The sequence below is a fragment of the Callorhinus ursinus genome, unplaced genomic scaffold, assembly GCF_003265705.2.
Source record: "Callorhinus ursinus isolate GAN/ISIS: 27379988/994484 unplaced genomic scaffold, GSC_fseal_2.0 scaffold24, whole genome shotgun sequence".
NCBI lineage: Eukaryota > Metazoa > Chordata > Mammalia > Carnivora > Otariidae > Callorhinus > Callorhinus ursinus.
The window spans coordinates 23201760-23218313 of record NW_027397086.1 but is presented as its reverse complement, the minus strand read 5'-3'; the positions used below and the strand labels follow the sequence as shown (position 1 = coordinate 23218313).

Sequence of the window (16554 nt, the reverse complement as noted above, 5' to 3'; positions counted from 1 at the left end):
CACCTCACCAAAGAAGATATACAGAGGTCGGTCAAATAAGCATATGGAAATATGCTGCACATCATATGTCATCAGGGAAAGGTGAATTAAAACAATGAGATACTGTTACACACCTATTAGAACAGCTGAAACGATCACTGACAACACCAAATGTTGGAGAGCATGGGGAGCGGCAGGAACTCTCAGATGTTGCTGGTGAAAATGCCAAGCAGTACAGCCACTTTGGATGGCAGTTCGGCAGTTTCTTAGACAACAAAACATAGCCTTCCGTATGCACCCCAGCAACTGCACTCCTCAGTTTTTACCCAAAGGAGTTGAAAACTTATGTCCACACAAATACCTTCACACAGTTGTATAGCAACTTTATTCATAATTGCCCAAACTTGGAAGCAACCAAGGTATCCTTTAGTAGATGAATAGAGAAATAAACTGTGGTACATCTAGACAAAGTAATATTATTTACTAAAAGAAGATGAGTTTTCATGCCAGGAAAAGACAAAGAGGAAACTTAAATGCATATCGCCAGGTGAAATAAGCCAATCTGCAAAAACTAGATATTGTATGATTCTAACTACATGACATTCTGGAAAAGGCAAAACTGTGAAGACAGTAAAAACATCAGTGGTTGCCAGAAGTGGGAGGGGGTAGGATGAATAGGGAGAGCTCAAAGGATTTTTAGGGCAGTGAAATTACTCTGTATGATATTATAATGATGCATACATGTTATTATACATTTTTCCCTCCAGAAGAAATTTTTTTAAGATTGTATATTCGTGTTTAGAGTGTGAGTGGGGGGAGGGGTAGAGGGAAAGGGAGAGAGAGAGAATCCCCAGCAGACTCCATGCTGAGTGTGGAGCCAAAGGGGGTGTGCGGGGGGCCTCGATCTCACAACCCTGAGATCATGACCGGAGCCAAAACCAAGAGTCGAATGCTTAATGGACTGAGCCACCTGGGTGCACCTCCTGGTAGAAATTTTATTCAGGATGCCAATGCGTAACATCAACAAAAACTAGATTTTTAAAATCAGTAACATTTATTTGTATGAGTTTACATAATACCTAGTTATAAAATTAATCAGTGATAACAAAGAAGTCCTTTTAGTGAACACAAAATTAGTCCTTCTAGTGAATACAAAATGAGAATTTTTTTAAATTCCAATATAGTTATACGGTATTATGCTAGTTTCAGGTGTACAATACAGTGATTCAACAATTGTGTACATTACTCAGTGCTCATCATAAGTGTACGGTTAATCCCCTAAACCTGAGTTTAGGGTCCTCCTATTCCACCATCTTCCATATGTCATTATACATTTATCAAAACCCTTAGAATGTACAACACCAGGAGTGAACCATTATCTTTTAACTAATGTACCTGTATCTTTGTGCAAACAAAACTATATATTCTCATTTCCTTCTTTCTTATACCACCTTGCCTTCCTCTCTTAACACTATATCCTGGAGATCTTCCAGTACCATAGAGAACTTTCTCACTCTTGTTAACATCCACATGTATTATATCATATGGATGTACCTTAGTTACTGAGGGACACTGGGTCTTTTTCCAGCCTTTTGCTGATACTAACAATGCTGCAATGAATAGCAATGAATAGCCTTCAACACACAAGATTTCCCGTTTGTAGATGTATCTGTGGGATAAGTGCACTGTTAGCAGCAATGTGTGGGAATTCTTGTTTCCACAGTCGACTATAGAGCATGTTGACCATTGCTGGGATACTTCCCAATCTGATAGGTGAAAATGTTACCTCAATGCAGTTTTAATTTGCATTTTTCTTTTTATGAGTGAGGCTGACATCATATGCTTATGAATCATTTGTGTTTTTGTGGACTGTCTATAGATTTTTTTAGCTTTTTTTCCTATTGGGTTGTTGGGCTTTTTATTTCCAGTTTCTAAAAGCTCTTTATATAAGAAGGAGATCAACCCTTTTCCTGAATAACAAATATCCCCCCCAATACTTTATTTGTCTTATGACTTTGTTTATGGTGTTCATTTGCCATGTATAAGAATTTGATTTTTATGTTATACAGTTTATCAATTTTATGGTTCTGGATTTCTAGTCATAGTTTGAAAGACTTCCTTCATTCTGAGGTTTTTGTCTTTTTGAACCCACTTTAAAATCTTGCTGTGAGGCCCCATTTTTGAGGTTTCTGAGGCAAGAAATGGTGGTGGTGGTGGGATGTTGAGTATTTCCTCCCCTTTAATACAAAGGACTTATTAAGACATTGAAAAGTACATATTTCAAATAAATTCAAATAGATAAAATTGTTCCCTCACCAAATTCTACATTTGGCTCTAATAAAGAGAAGTTTCAAAAACTTCTTCCTGGAACTCTGACACAAGAAAGTTGGGGGACCCAGGGCCCACCAGGTCTGAGATAGATCGACCCTCTCTCTCCTAACCTGGCAGAGCTAAGAGGACACACACTCCTGGGCAGGAAGAAAAAGAAACATCCAAGAGGCAAAACAAAAAGAAAAGGAAAAAAACAAAACAAGAAATAAAAGTTCAGAAGAACAATTTTCTCAAAAATTGGGTCTCCAGAAAGGGAGAGCTGGGTAAAGGTAAAGTCTGCTACTGCCTCGTACCCCCAGTGTGACTGGCCTCCCACAAAGCCGTGTTCAGGATGAAGGGCTTGTCTGATAGGAGCTGTGGTTGCAGATGAAGGGGTGGGGAGGGGGATGGATAAATACCTTGACCTCTTTTTCTCCTGCCACCCTCTGCTCTGCTACAGCTTTCCATTTGCGAAGCCAACCAGAAGTCCAAGAGTAGAGAGGCTGAGGTTTGTATAGATCTGCCTCCTGGGGCACAGAGAAAGGCAGTTTTCACTCCCCTCCCAAATAACAGCCAGGTAATACATTTTAATGAAAGGTTTTTGGTATCTATTGAAATTGGTATGGGGTATGTAATATTAATATATTTCTTTGCACTGTTTGGATAAGTCTTTACTTGGTCATGATCTAAATATCATGATATATAATTGTATATAATTTCATATATCGTCAAATTATGTTCCCGATCTGTATCTTGACCATAATGTAAAATATCCCTGAAAAAGTCAGACTTGCAAAAGCGACCTTTACTAAAGTCTGCACGGGAAGGCAGGGCATCTTGTCTAAGGACACCCTGCGCGACTTCCTTTTATGCCATCCGACCACATAAGAGAGGTTTGAAGTGCAATTGTTTCAACCCACAGCCCGAGGGAGATATGGGCTGTCAGGCTTAATGAGCTTCTCAGGACTTCCCCTGATCGCCTTCTTACCCTTTCCTCTAGATATCAGGCCTCCAGACCCCCATCCCACACTCAGGGTGTTCTGCATGCTCACTTTGGCTTCTAGCACATAGAAATTATTTTCCTACCTGCCTCCTCAGACTAAATTTTTTCCCTCGGTTCCAGAGCTTCTGAAAGCAACCTTGCAGGGTCTCCTGGGTCCTCTCTGAGAGACAGAATGGCTCTAGGCTCCCAGAGGAAAGATGTTCCATCACAGAAATTGAGAAGGAAAGATATAGTGGCCAAAAATTGGGGGAGACAAAGCAGAGAAACGTCAGCTCTTGGGACTAGTAAACTCTCTGCTTTGTGTTTGAAGATCATGATACCCCTACGTCGACATACAACACAAACACGTGAGTATGGCAAGGTGGGGATGCGGAAGGGATGTTTAAACATCTTAAGGAAAGGTCATTAATATCCATTGAGAGTTTATTACGTGCCAGGCATTTTATAAATGCCATCTTTGATACTAATAACCATTTAATGGCAGTACTGGTTCCAATTTACAGCTGGAGGAATTGTGGCTTAAAAGAGTCTAAGAGACAAACCTGAGATCACGCAGGGATTTACTGCACGGGTGGAGTCCCTTTCTTAGTTTTCCAAATGATGAAAATTGCGTTTCTACTCAGAAAAGCCCTAGAGCAGAGAAAGGTACACTCAGTCAAAAAGTTTTCTTGCTTCACTTGTTATAACAAGTTGACTGTTGAGTTTTTCTTCTGTGGCTTCTAGGCGCATATTACCCAAAGGCCTAAAACAGGTACCACCACCTCGCTTTCCTCCCTCTTTTGCAGAAATAAAGGAAACATACAGGAGCCCAATTCAGAAAGTACAAACATCCAATGAACTTTGTTCCGTACAAGTAAACCCCTTATCAGTCTCTTGCAGAGATTCTAAAACGCTTATCTCGATAGACCAGATTATGGGGCTGACCCACTCTCAATGCTGAATAGGAATCAAATGGGCATTCTCTTCTGTCAGCAACTCCCGCTTTGCCAATCCAGATAAATCAATTAATGGGATGCAGAGCTGCTGTCTTGCCTTTCTCTTCCCGATGCTTACCTCCCCGGACTCCTCAGTGCCTTGTTTAATACCATCGAAGAGTCCTTATTTACAAGAGGGCTTGTGCAGGTGCAAGCTTTCAGGCCAGCAGCCCAGGACCAATTGTCGCCCCTCCCCTTGCAAGCTCCAGGCTCCCCTCTTTGTGAGAGACTTTTGTTTTTCTCTGCTTTTCACACCAAAGACGTCCCTCAGCAGCTAATCTAATCGGATTATGCTAATTTGTACTTCATGAACCTAAATGGCATAACTAGATCTGCAGAGGGCTAAGGCCAGGAAGAGAGGGACAACGACTTTGTTGGTAAACCTAACCCCCCAAAAATGCAAAAAGAAAGCACGTCCTGTGTTTAGCCACACAAAGCTGCTACTCTGGAAAGCCCACAGAGCTCTTGACAACCTAGAGTGCTCAGAAGTCTGTGTTCAGAATAGAAAAGGCAGTGAGCACAGTGAAGGCAACAGTAAGGACCACAGTGACAAGGCTGTTGTTCCCTCTTATAAAGTAAGGTTCCTCTTCTTTCTTTTACCCAATTTACTCGCATTTACTGTCTTGGCTAATCAATATATAAATTCAGAAGCCAAAGCTGGGTGGTATAGTTAACAAACATTTATTGGATCCTACTACTCATTAAGGATGATGCTTTGTGCTATGCTCTGCACATAAATGTCTAAGACGTAGTACTTGCTTTTCAGAATTTACACTCTGGTAGGGAAAGATATTTAGGTACAGAAAGTAGGAAACATCACAGTGTGGGGATTGCAATTCTTCCATTTGTTTTCTCTGCCTCATGCTTGATGACCCTGCTAGTCATCTTCCACAGTCTTCCACAGATTATTTTAAAAATTACTTATGTTCATATAAAGCTTTGTGTTTATTCAAAATACCTAAGTATATAACTTGATCTTCATAACAGACTGTGAGACAAGTAAAACTGATATTTCTAATTCCATTTTCAAGTATTCAAAGTGAGAATTGGAGACATTAAATGGCTCATGTAAGACGAACCCTCTGGTTAATAATTGGGCTTCTGGTTCCCAGTTGAGTGCTTGCTGCCCCCACCCCCAGCATGCTGCCTCACATAAGGCTAGAGGGGACCTTAGAGGCCAAGTACTCCATTCTATTGTGTTGGATGAGTAGGACCGCACAAAAATGTTAACATGTTACACCAACAGCTTAAAAAAAAAAAAAATCATGCTTTGGGCAATTAGCAAAACCAATTTGAATTTTCAAATGGGTAAATGAAATTGTTCAGCTGGAATAATCTAAACAAGCATTTTTGATAAACTTCAGCTCATTTTTAGCCTTTACCTCTCCTATCACTGTTCTCGTGTAATTATGCCATTCAGTTTCTTCCTCTCTTGGTCTAGACATCAAATGCTCCCTGAATTGGTCACTCACACACGTTTTGAAGCCAGACCCTTTCACACTTCAGGTTCTTGCTGCCCCAGGTGGTTAGCACTCAGCACTTTTGCTAAGTAGTTTCTTTTTTCTTTTTTTTAAGATTTTATTGATTTATTTGAGAGAGAGAGAATGAGAGATAGAGAGCACGAGAGGGAAGAGGGTCAGAGGGAGAAGCAGACTCCCTGCTGAGCAGGGAGCCCGATGTGGGACTCGATCCCGGGACTCCAGGATCATGACCTGAGCTGAAGGCTGTCGCTTAACCAACTGAACCACCCAGGCGCCCTTGCTAAGTAGTTTCTAAGCTGAGCGTACCCTTGGGTTATGAAGCCCCAGACGTTGCAGGTATCCTCCCTGGAGATTGCCACATACCTTTCTCTGTCACAGCTCGCAGAGGAGTATCTTACTCTTATTCCAGAGTCTTCATTCCCTCTGGGATCTGACACTGATTCCTGTATCTGATCTGAGAGACTCGTAATTCCCAGTTCACTTACAGAGCTGACAAGATTGACTATCCTAAAATTAATGAATGATTCCGGCCTTCTCAGTTCACGTGCTCACTTCACCACTTCTCCCTCTCCATCACCTCTAAAATAGCCTAAAAATGCAACAATAATCAGATTCCATCAGAAGAACAGAAAGGCATATTTCATTTCTGCTGTCTGTCCCTCCCCATCTTTGTTTAAAAACTAAAAAAAAATTATTCTTATCATCTCATAGCTTCAGACCTTGGTTAGAGTGGAGAGTGGCAAGGCTGAGGGTTAGACGTGGCAGATTTCAGATGTGCTTAAATAAACCATTTCTCAGCACAAAAATGTTTTTCTTACTCAACTTATAGTTGGTTTAAGATAGTTTTTTGTCTGAAGAGTTTCCACCAGTAGTTTTAATTTCCTTGTAGGGTTGAATATTATAAGCCAATCTCAGACTTTTGCTTGAGTTTAATATTCAGTGATCTAAACAATGATGAATATTTAAACATCTTCATCTTTGTATAATCTTGCTGCAAATGGCCTTCTTTTGCCACTACAATGATGCCCTACTGGATTTTTGTGCTTATTTAGTGCACACTCTCTTGTCAAATTCTTATAATGAACTAAGGGCTGGGGGTTAGGATGGATGTGGGCTGAAGTCTTGGGACTTTCCCAAACTAACTGCCTTGACCTCACTCAAATCAAGTATCATGGACATATCATGTGAAAAAGATGTCTTCTTTAAGAAAACTGTAGTGATGTAGATTTTCTTTAAGCCTAGAAGGTTAAAAAAACATGGCTAACATTAGAAAAACCTGATGAGTAAGAAATGCTTGTATTGTATAAAGTTAGATATTTCATGGAATATACTAATATACATTATTGTAATGCTAGAAAATATGTGATTGAATTCATTCTGGCAGTTTTTTCCCCCATGGGTTGTGTAGACCCCAGGATTTTCCAAAGCCAGAACCCAGCAAATCTTTGAATGTAGAATACCATGTGAATGATCTTTCCACCCCAGTTATACAGTAGAGTGCAGTCTCTAAGGGATGCTACTATTGAGGCAAGCATACTAAAGACAAAACTGAGACTGGGAAAGGAGTTATATATATCAGGTTAGAATAGACAGGATCCAAAACAAAGTCCAAACACCTTTGGGTGTTTTGCCTCAGATCAATTTTTACGGTACCATAATGGAAATTGGCAAATGCACATGCAACATAAGAATCAAAACCCACTGTTACATCTGGGATTAGAGTCAGAGAAAGCTAACAAATAGAAAAGATCAGAGGAATAGCATCAGCAAGATAGCAGAATAGGAAGTTCCAGCCATCATCCTTTGCACAGAAACACTGATTTAACAATCATCCCTGGAATAAATATTATCACTAGAGCTCTAGAATCCAGGTGAGAGGTTACAGCACCCCAGTGGAGCACAGAAATGAGAAAAGATGCAATGAAAGGGTAAGAAGAACAGTTTCATTTTATATATGTCACCACTCCCTCAAGCCAGCACAGTGCAATGCTGAAAGGGATCCCCTTGGCTTGTGAGTCCTCTACGAGGGAAAGAGAGAGCAAAGTGAGCATTCAACTTCCCCTGCCTTTCAGGGTGTTACTTGTGAACCCCCCTTCTGTCATGCTTCACTCAGAACATTGAGAGAATCAGCAAGACTAGATCACTGGGGATCAGTTAAGAACAAAGAAAAGAGGTAGGGGATTTCACCAACAATGTACATTTCTCAACAGCTGGCCCGCAAACCCCAGTAGCAGTCTGCCCTTGACCCCCTGGGACCAGGCCCACCTGTGGACCCCAGGAGCGAGCTCACACAGAATCTCTGGCTGGATTGACTGGTGGAAGGCTTTCCTTAACAAAGCCAGTCTGTAAAGATTGGAAAAGGTGACTGCTTTTTTAAATGTGCAAACACCAATACAAGGTACAAGGATCATGAAGACAGGGAAATAAATACCACCAAAGGAACAAAATAAAGCTTCAGTAACTGACTTCAAAGAAATGGAGATCTATGAATTGCTTGACAAATAATTCAAAATAATCATCTTAAAGAATCCCAGGGAGCACAAGAGAACACAGATAAACAATAAATAAAGTCTGGAAGACAATACATGAACAAAATGAAAAATTCAACAAAGAGATAGAAAACATTAAAAAGAACCAAACAGAAATTCTAGACCTGAAGAAGAATACAAAGACTGAACTGAAAATTTCAACAGAGAGCTTCGACAGCAGACTCAATCAAGCAGAAGAAAGAATCAGCACACTCAAGGACATGTCATTTGAAATTATCCAGTTGGAGAAACAAAAAGAAAAAAAGAATAGAAAAGAGTGAAGAAAGCCTATGGGATTTATGGTATATCTTTAAGAAAATGAATATATGCATTGTGGAAATCTCAGAAGGAAAAGAAAGGGAAAGGGGCAGAAAGATTATTTAAAGAAATATGGCTAAAAACTTGGGTAAAGAAAATGTGGGTATGTATGTACAATGGAATATTATTCAGCCTTAAAAAAGAAAAAAATCCTGCCATTTGCAACAACATGGATGAACCTTGAAGACACTATGCTAATTGAAACAAACCAGGTACAGAAGACAGATACCATATGACATTGCTTACATAAGGAATCTAAAATAGTTAGATAGAAGCAGAGTATAGAATGGTGGTTGCCAGGGGTTGGAGGGAGGGGGAAATAGGAAGGTGTTAAGTCAAAGAGGACAAAATTTCACTTATACAAGATGAATAAGTCCTAGAGACCTACTGAAGTTTAGAGCCTATGGTTAACAATATTGTATTATATACTTAAAATTTTGCTAAGAGGGTAGATTTTATTACACAAAAACACAAAATAATAAATAAAGAGGATGGGAGGAAACTTTTGGAGGTGATGGCTATGCCAATGGCATAGCTTATAGTGATCGTTTCATGGAAGTATACTTATCTCCAAACTCATCAAGTTGTGTGTGTTAAATATGTATAACTTTTTGTATGTCAATCATACCTCAGTAAATTGTTGTTTTCTTTTTTTAAATAGGAAAGACAAATGGTTATTAGATCTAGTGATTTGGTGTATTGGGGCTTCTTATAAAGATACAGAGAACCATCCCTGTGACTCTTTAATTATTCATAAAGACCCAGTTCTCTGGACTGGTATGTGACACTGGTTTTCCCCCCATTGTTCTTTCCTGCCACTCTGCACCAGTTCTCTGATCCAAGTAGAGGCTAGTCTTTGGACTTTGTGGGAAGGTAGCGGGAAGATGTCATATGTTTTAGGTATTGCAGAAGTTGGCAGCAAGTTTTCAGTTTCACTCTGGCTATTTTCCCAATTTCCAATCCCCATCCAGTAAATGCTGTAATTGCCCTGAGAGTAGTGGAAATCTTTCTGAAAGATACAAAAGATTATCTGCTTTCTGAGCTTAGTTTTTGGTAGATGAATATGTCATGGAACAAGGGCCACATGAGGTACCAATAGACAGCAGTGGGCCTTAGAGAATATGATGCTGGTGTGTGTGTGTGCATATGTGCGTGTGAGTGTGTGTGTGTGTGTGTGTGTGTGTGTGTGTGGAGTGCTTGGCCTATATAAACAGGAGCAAGAGAAATTGCTCTATAAAATAGTTCATTGAATAATGGTTGATTTGCCTCCAGGACAACTATCTTTCTACTTTAAACAAATTGTTACATCAGTTCATGGACTTGTACTTGGGCTTCTATGAGACAGCTGTTACAAATTCTAGACTTGGAGACCAGAGCCCTGGTCAAGTTCCAAGTCTCTTCTTTTAGTCGGAAGCAGGACACACTGTGAATTAAGATCTGTGAGAATATCTGCTATTCAGTGGCCTAATTTGCTGCCATGAGATTGGCTAAGAGCCTCCTGAAGGAAATCCCCTGCTTCATAGCCAGAAATGGCAGGCAAACACTGTGGTGTACAAGATGGGGTTATGACTCGAGTGCATTTACTAAATGGCTATTTCCCAGACTTTCTTAAACTCTTGAGTTTGGGTTAGGAGTTCATCTTCCAAGGGCTCTCATAGTATGTTGTGCTTCCTGCTGTTACAGTACTCATTATGCTATACAATCTTTGTTCATTTATCTGTGTGCCAAGTAGAGTAAAGCTCCCAAGAGCCTGGAAGTGTTCTTCATCTACCCATAAAGTTGATTAGATGCATGAACCAGCCTATTGGAATTTCTCACAAATATCTCACAAGAATCCAATGTAGGCAGAGATGCTGGTGGTCATTTTGCATGTAACTACTGAACCATTCACCATTCTTCTTCTGAATGGCAATCTTTAGGGGAGTTGATGTATTCTCATCCCTACCATCGCTGGCTCTCATGATCTAGCAGCCTGGTGGAGAATAGATGCTTAATGAAATTTGAGCCTGACTTCAGGTCTCCCTGTCACCCAGCTCTGAGTTCAAAGTGCCCACTAAAATTTGTATGCCTGGTGCCCATAGTATACATTTGTTCAGGCAATGACACAAGAATCTTACCCCTACTTAGGGGAAATTACTTCCCTTTCAGGAAGGAGAAGAGAGCTCTTGTAGCATCTAGGAGCATACAATTGAAGGGCCCCACAGTGGGCTTGGCGTCTGATCCCCTCCCCCTACTTTTTAAGCATCTCTGCCTCTGAATATATATTTAAAAGATAAATGATATAAAGAACCAACCATTCTTAAGGCCCAAGATTTTTGGCACCTGAAGATTAACTCCAGGATGTTTATTAACTTCATCTTCTCTGGAGGGAATTCTTTAGGAAACAGATTTCAGGAGAGTATGAACTGAGAAAACTGCATGCAGCTCAGCTATTTTTTTCTCAAAGTTCCAGAAGAAACCTCTGACTGAGATGATAACATAACAGTGCCTTTAACTGAATTAAGATAGGCTTTTATGCCTTGGCTTATCACGCTACTCTCACAGAGCCTGGGCTCTTCCTGGAGAGACAGAAAACCCAGTCAGGGCCAGACTGCGTGCCAAGCCCCAAGCTTCCTAGTAAGTTTGTTAGAAAATGCCATTCCTCCTCTTCACTTGAAAAAAAATTTTGAGGCGTCGGCGTCGCTTCCGCGCTGGGGCAGTAGGCCGGCTTCTGTCCGCGGGCCGCGGTTAAGTGTCGGTGGCGGAGGGCGCGTGAAGAGCCGCCAGCCGCGCGGCGTCGGCCGTGGCGTCGGGGTCGTTGTGTCGTGACAACGACTCCGACCGCGACAGCAGGTGTGGCCGCTTTAGCCCCAGGCGGGCTCAGCGGCTGCCTGGCGAGTCTGTGCTCGCGCCCAGCCCTTTCCTTCCTGGACCCAGCGCCAAGCAGCGGCGCTGCGCCGACCGCCGGAGCGGCGGGCAATGGCGGCCTCGACGGCCTCGCACCGGCCCATCAAGGGGATCCTGAAGAACGAGAATTCCACGACTTCCTCTGTGGTGGCCTCGGCCGAGCAGCGCGGCAGGAGTGTTGACGAAGAGCTGAGTAAAAAATCCCAGAAGTGGGTTGAAACGAACATCCTGGCGACATATATCCAGCACACAAAGACTATGGTTTAATGAAAATAGATGAACCTAGCACTCCTTACCATAGTATGGTAGGTGATGATGAAGATGCATTGAGTGATTCAGAAACCACTGAAGCCCTGGCCCCAGATACCTTAGCTAAGAAATTAGCTGCTGCTGAAGGCTCAGAGCCGAAGTATCGGGTTCTTGAACAAGCAAGCAGTGAAGACGAGGATACTGACCTCTCACCTGAAGAACAAGAAAAAAAGCGACAGTTTGAAATGAAAGGAAGCTTCATCGCAATGAAGGACTGAATATTAAATTAGCTAGGCAATTAATTTCAAAAGACCTACATGATGATGAGGAAGATGAAGAAATGATGACTATTGAAGTTGAGCACCTCTTCACATATTTATTAGTTATTTGGTTATCCTCTTCTCTGAATTATCTATTCGAGTTTTTGCTCGGTTTTGTATTGAAAAAGCTAATTGACTTTTACTTATTAATTTATATGAATTCTTTATATTTTGGGGGTAAGATTTTTCTGTTGGAGATAAATACACATAGCAAGTATCTTCTTCCACTTCATGTTAGCCTTTTTGTTCTCTCTCTCTTTTTGTTAAAGATTTTATTGATTTATTTGAGAGAGAGAGAATGAGAGATAGAGAGCACGAGAGGGAAGAGGGTCAGAGGGAGAAGCAGACTCCCTGCCGAGCAGGGAGCCTGACGTGGGTTTCGATCCCGGGACTCCAGGATCATGACCTGAGCCGAAGGCAGTCGCTCAACCAACAGAGCCACCCAGGCGCCCAGCCTTTTTGTTCTCTTAATAGTGTCTTGATAACTGGAAGTTCTTAATTTTAATGTAATCCTATTCATCAATTTTATCTTTCATAGTCTGAGCTTTCTTTGAGGAGGTGACTTTAGGATAGCAAATCCTTTTTGATGCAACTCTTCACCCACCTGGGAGAAATCCTTGTGTGGCTCCTGCCCAGTATTAGCCTCAGTGGTTTTACAACAGCGAGTCATCCATGCCTTGTCACTGAAGTGTTTCTTTCTTCATTGGCTTGACTTTTTTTTTCACCTGACATTTTTGTTCTGGTAATATGTTTGGCTATTTCCTGCTAATGCCAGATGACTAAACCTCATCTGATCCCCAGGTTAGATTTCTTAGTGTCAGCTATGATTTGACTGACCAGACTTGCCAATTACCCACTTCTAATTAGGTAGTCTCGATGTCTCTATATCTAATTTTATCCCCAGTCTCTCTCCTAGTTATGAATGTGTAACAACTGTTGGCCCAGTTGTCCTAACCTCTGTCTGGTAGGGAATGTTCTCAGCCTTCTTTAGAGTATGCTCTGGCTAACTTTTTTTTTTTTACTTTGGCACCTCAAAGTTAGGTGAATTTACAGGATTGGAGGCCCTGTCAAAGACTTTTCTGAATTGAACTGGTAGACTTCAATGTAGATGGCTTCTAGCTGAGAAGATGTGATAAGGAAAACTCAAGAATGTGACTTTTGCCAAAGCAATAGCATTGTCTTCATGTATTAAGGGAAGCATTGTTATTTCTATTTGGGCACACTTACTATTACAATGTATAATGCTAAAGAGAAGGAAATAAAAATAAAAAACAATGGGGCGCCTGGGTGGCTCAGTCATTAAGCGTCTGCCTTAGGTTCAGGTCATGATCCTGGGGTCCTGGGATCGAGCCCCACATCCGGCTCCCTGCTCCGCGGGAAGCCTGCTTCTCCCTCTCCCACTCCCCCTGCTTGTGTTCCCTCTCTCGCTGTGTCTCTGTCAAATAAATAAAATCTTTAAAAAATAAAATAAAATAAAAAAAACACAAACCAAAAGGGAGCAAATAAAGGAGAAATGCCTATATTTTTTCCTGGAATGCTAAAGGCAATTTCACTGAACTTACTAAAGTCTGTCACCCCAGCATCCTTTTCTATTGCACACAGATGATTTTGTTCATTATTTAGGTTAATATACTAGATCACCAATTTGAGAGTGCTTTTATGTGGTAGGTACTTTTTTAATGAAATTAGGTCCCAACTGAATCATATTCATGATAAGAGAAAATTATTAAAGTCCTTATAATGCTGGTTAAGTAAATTCTGAATAATAACTGACATTTATTGAGGGCTTTCTATGTGCTAGGCACTGCTCTTTACAAACGTTAATATATTTAATCCTCACAAAACCCCATGAGGTCCAGGGTATTATGTTCACCATTTTAGAAACGAGAAAACTGAGGCACAGAGAAACTTTCCCAAGGTAGTTCAGCTAGCAAGGGGCAGAGCCAGGATTTGACTCAGGATCTCTGGCTTCAGCACCTGCAATCTTAACCACTATGACTCTAAAATTAGTATAACCTATATAACTTCAGTAGTTAAGAAAGCAGTAGGAAAGAACGTCCAAGGTCCTTCCAAGAGATCTGAGTAGCATAGGGGAAGACTAATAGCTAAGATTTATCAAGCAGGTATGTTACACTGTCTCCCAAGATGAGAGTTTCCCAAGTGAACTCCTTGGTATAAAACGGAGAATGCAATTTGATATGCTGCTACTAGCTGGCTAAGCTTAACAGAGAGCTAAGGAGATGCAGGGAAAGACTTTCCTGTTATGATTTGATGGGCTCCATTTGAAAGATGAGATAACATATTTATTGAGTGAATGAACATTATAAATAATCTGATAGTCCAGCTGACTGTAGTGGAGATAGGAAAAGATTTATACAGAGTTCTCCATGCTGGATTGCCAGTTCCATGAACTGCTTGAAGGGGAAAAAAAATAGATTTCCATGTTTAAAACACTTTGGGAAATTATTCCCTGCTTAGATAATCATAATGCCTATAAGAAGTTGTGCTGTTATTAAAAATATTCTCTTGGGGCACCTGGGTGGTTCAGTCGGTTAAGTGTTGGACTCTTGATTTTGGCTCAGGTCATGATCTCAGGGTCGTGAGATTGAGCCCCTGGTCAGTGCCACACTCAGTGGGGAGTCTGCCTGAGATTCTCTCTCTCTTTCTCTCTCTCCCTCTCCCTTTGCCTCTCCCCCTGCTTGCATGTGTGCGTGCTCGCTCTCTCTAAAATAAATAAATAAATCTTAAAAAAATATTCTCTTTAGCTTTTCTTTTTTTCAGACTAAGGAGACTTGTTACTAATTTTTCTATGCAAAAACATAAGAACGTGGATAATAAATACTAATAGGTCTTTACATTTTACAGATTTTACATCTAACATGATTTACACAGATTTACAAATATTCAAAAAACATTCAGTGATTGAAGCAGTCCCTGGAATATACATTCTGTCCACAGAAACATATACAATTCCACTAATTGACAGAGACTTTAGAAATAGACCTGGAAGATATGTAATGTAGATACATTCTGAATGAAAGCTAGATAGCTTTGGGCTCAAGCAATGAAATATGTATTTATTATCAATTGTCCTATAAGGGCAGCTTTACATTGGATTAATTTGCCTCAGTGATTGTTACTGGACAGAGACCACCTGCAACTGCATTAACCCTCTCTATTTGTACTTACAGACCCTCTTCACCATTCATTCCCTGTTATTTGGACACACTTCTGCATCTCTAGGTAGGATTCCTTTGGTGTGCCCAAAAGTCAGGTGAATATTATGTTCTCATTCCTAATGTTTTGGTTTAATCAACCCATCTACACAGATCACTTACATTTTGTGAGTTCTTAGCTTTAGCTACATGCATTTTCTTTCAAGCCTCCCTCATTGACCTCATTTTCTAATCTCTCTCTTTTGCCTATTTTCTGGTGTAATAAGATGTTAACTGGGACTTATTATCTTGGAACTCCAGCTAGCGCCCCTAAGACAAAAGATGTCCTTCATATTCTAAAGAGAGGAGGTGGACCATCTAACTGGGACTTAATTAAAGATAACAACTGGTCCAGGGAGAGGCGGAGCAAGATGGCGGAGGAGTAGGAGACCTGGATTTCGTCTGGTCTCAGGAATTCAGCTGAATAGGGATCAAACCATTCTGAACACCTACGAACTCAACAGGAGATCGAAGAAGAGAGTAGCAACAACTCTCTGAACAGAGAAGCGACCACTTACTGGAAGGTAGGACGTGCGGAGAAGTGAATCCGAGGCGATATTCGGGAGGATAGACGGCGGGGGAGGGGGCCCTCCATCTGCCGCTTCTGGTAAGTGCTAGAGCCGCGGAGCACAAAATCGGACCTTTGAGAAGTCGGCTCGGCGGAGGGACGTCGCTCTATTGGTTAAGTGGGAGGTGGAACCCTTGCGGGACAGTGTGGTCTCAGGACCCTCGGGGACACAGAAAGACTGCAGGTGCCTGAGTGCGGCAGAGCTCCCAGGTATCGGAGCGGGGAAGCCGGCTGCAGAGACAGAGCCGAGGCGCGGGCTCTCAGCTCGGGGTTGCCATAAACTGTGATCCGTGGCATAATCGGGCCACTGCTCCTCCAGCAGGGACCCAACAAGCGGCAGATCCGGGGAGACTCCCCTTCCTCCCCCGGGAGGAGCAGCGCGAGAATGCACCGCAGGGATCTGCTGGGTTTGGAGACTCCACACGGGGTCGGGTGCCAGAGATAGAAACGCTCGGTCACAGGCCGGGTGAGCACGGAATGCGGCCGGAGACTGGGGACACGGGAGTGACTGCTTTTCTCTGGGGGTGCACTGAGGAGCGGGGCCCTGAGTTCTCAGCTCCTCTGAGTGGAGACTGGGAGGCCACCATTTTCACCCTGGTCCTCCAAAGCTGTACCAGAGCTTGCAGGGAACAAAAGCTCCTGAGAGCAAACCCGAGCAGCTTGCTTAGCCCGGACCCACAAGGGTGGGGCAATTCAGCCTCCGGCAAAGACATTTGGGAACCA

At 41.8% G+C, this 16554-nt stretch overlaps 1 pseudogene; it reads left to right on the top strand.

The window, feature by feature from the left end:
- Window positions 1-10910: 10910 nt before the first annotated feature.
- On the top strand, window positions 10911-13547 carry LOC112836569 (protein phosphatase inhibitor 2-like; annotated as a pseudogene).
- The last annotated feature ends 3007 nt before the right edge of the window (window positions 13548-16554 follow it).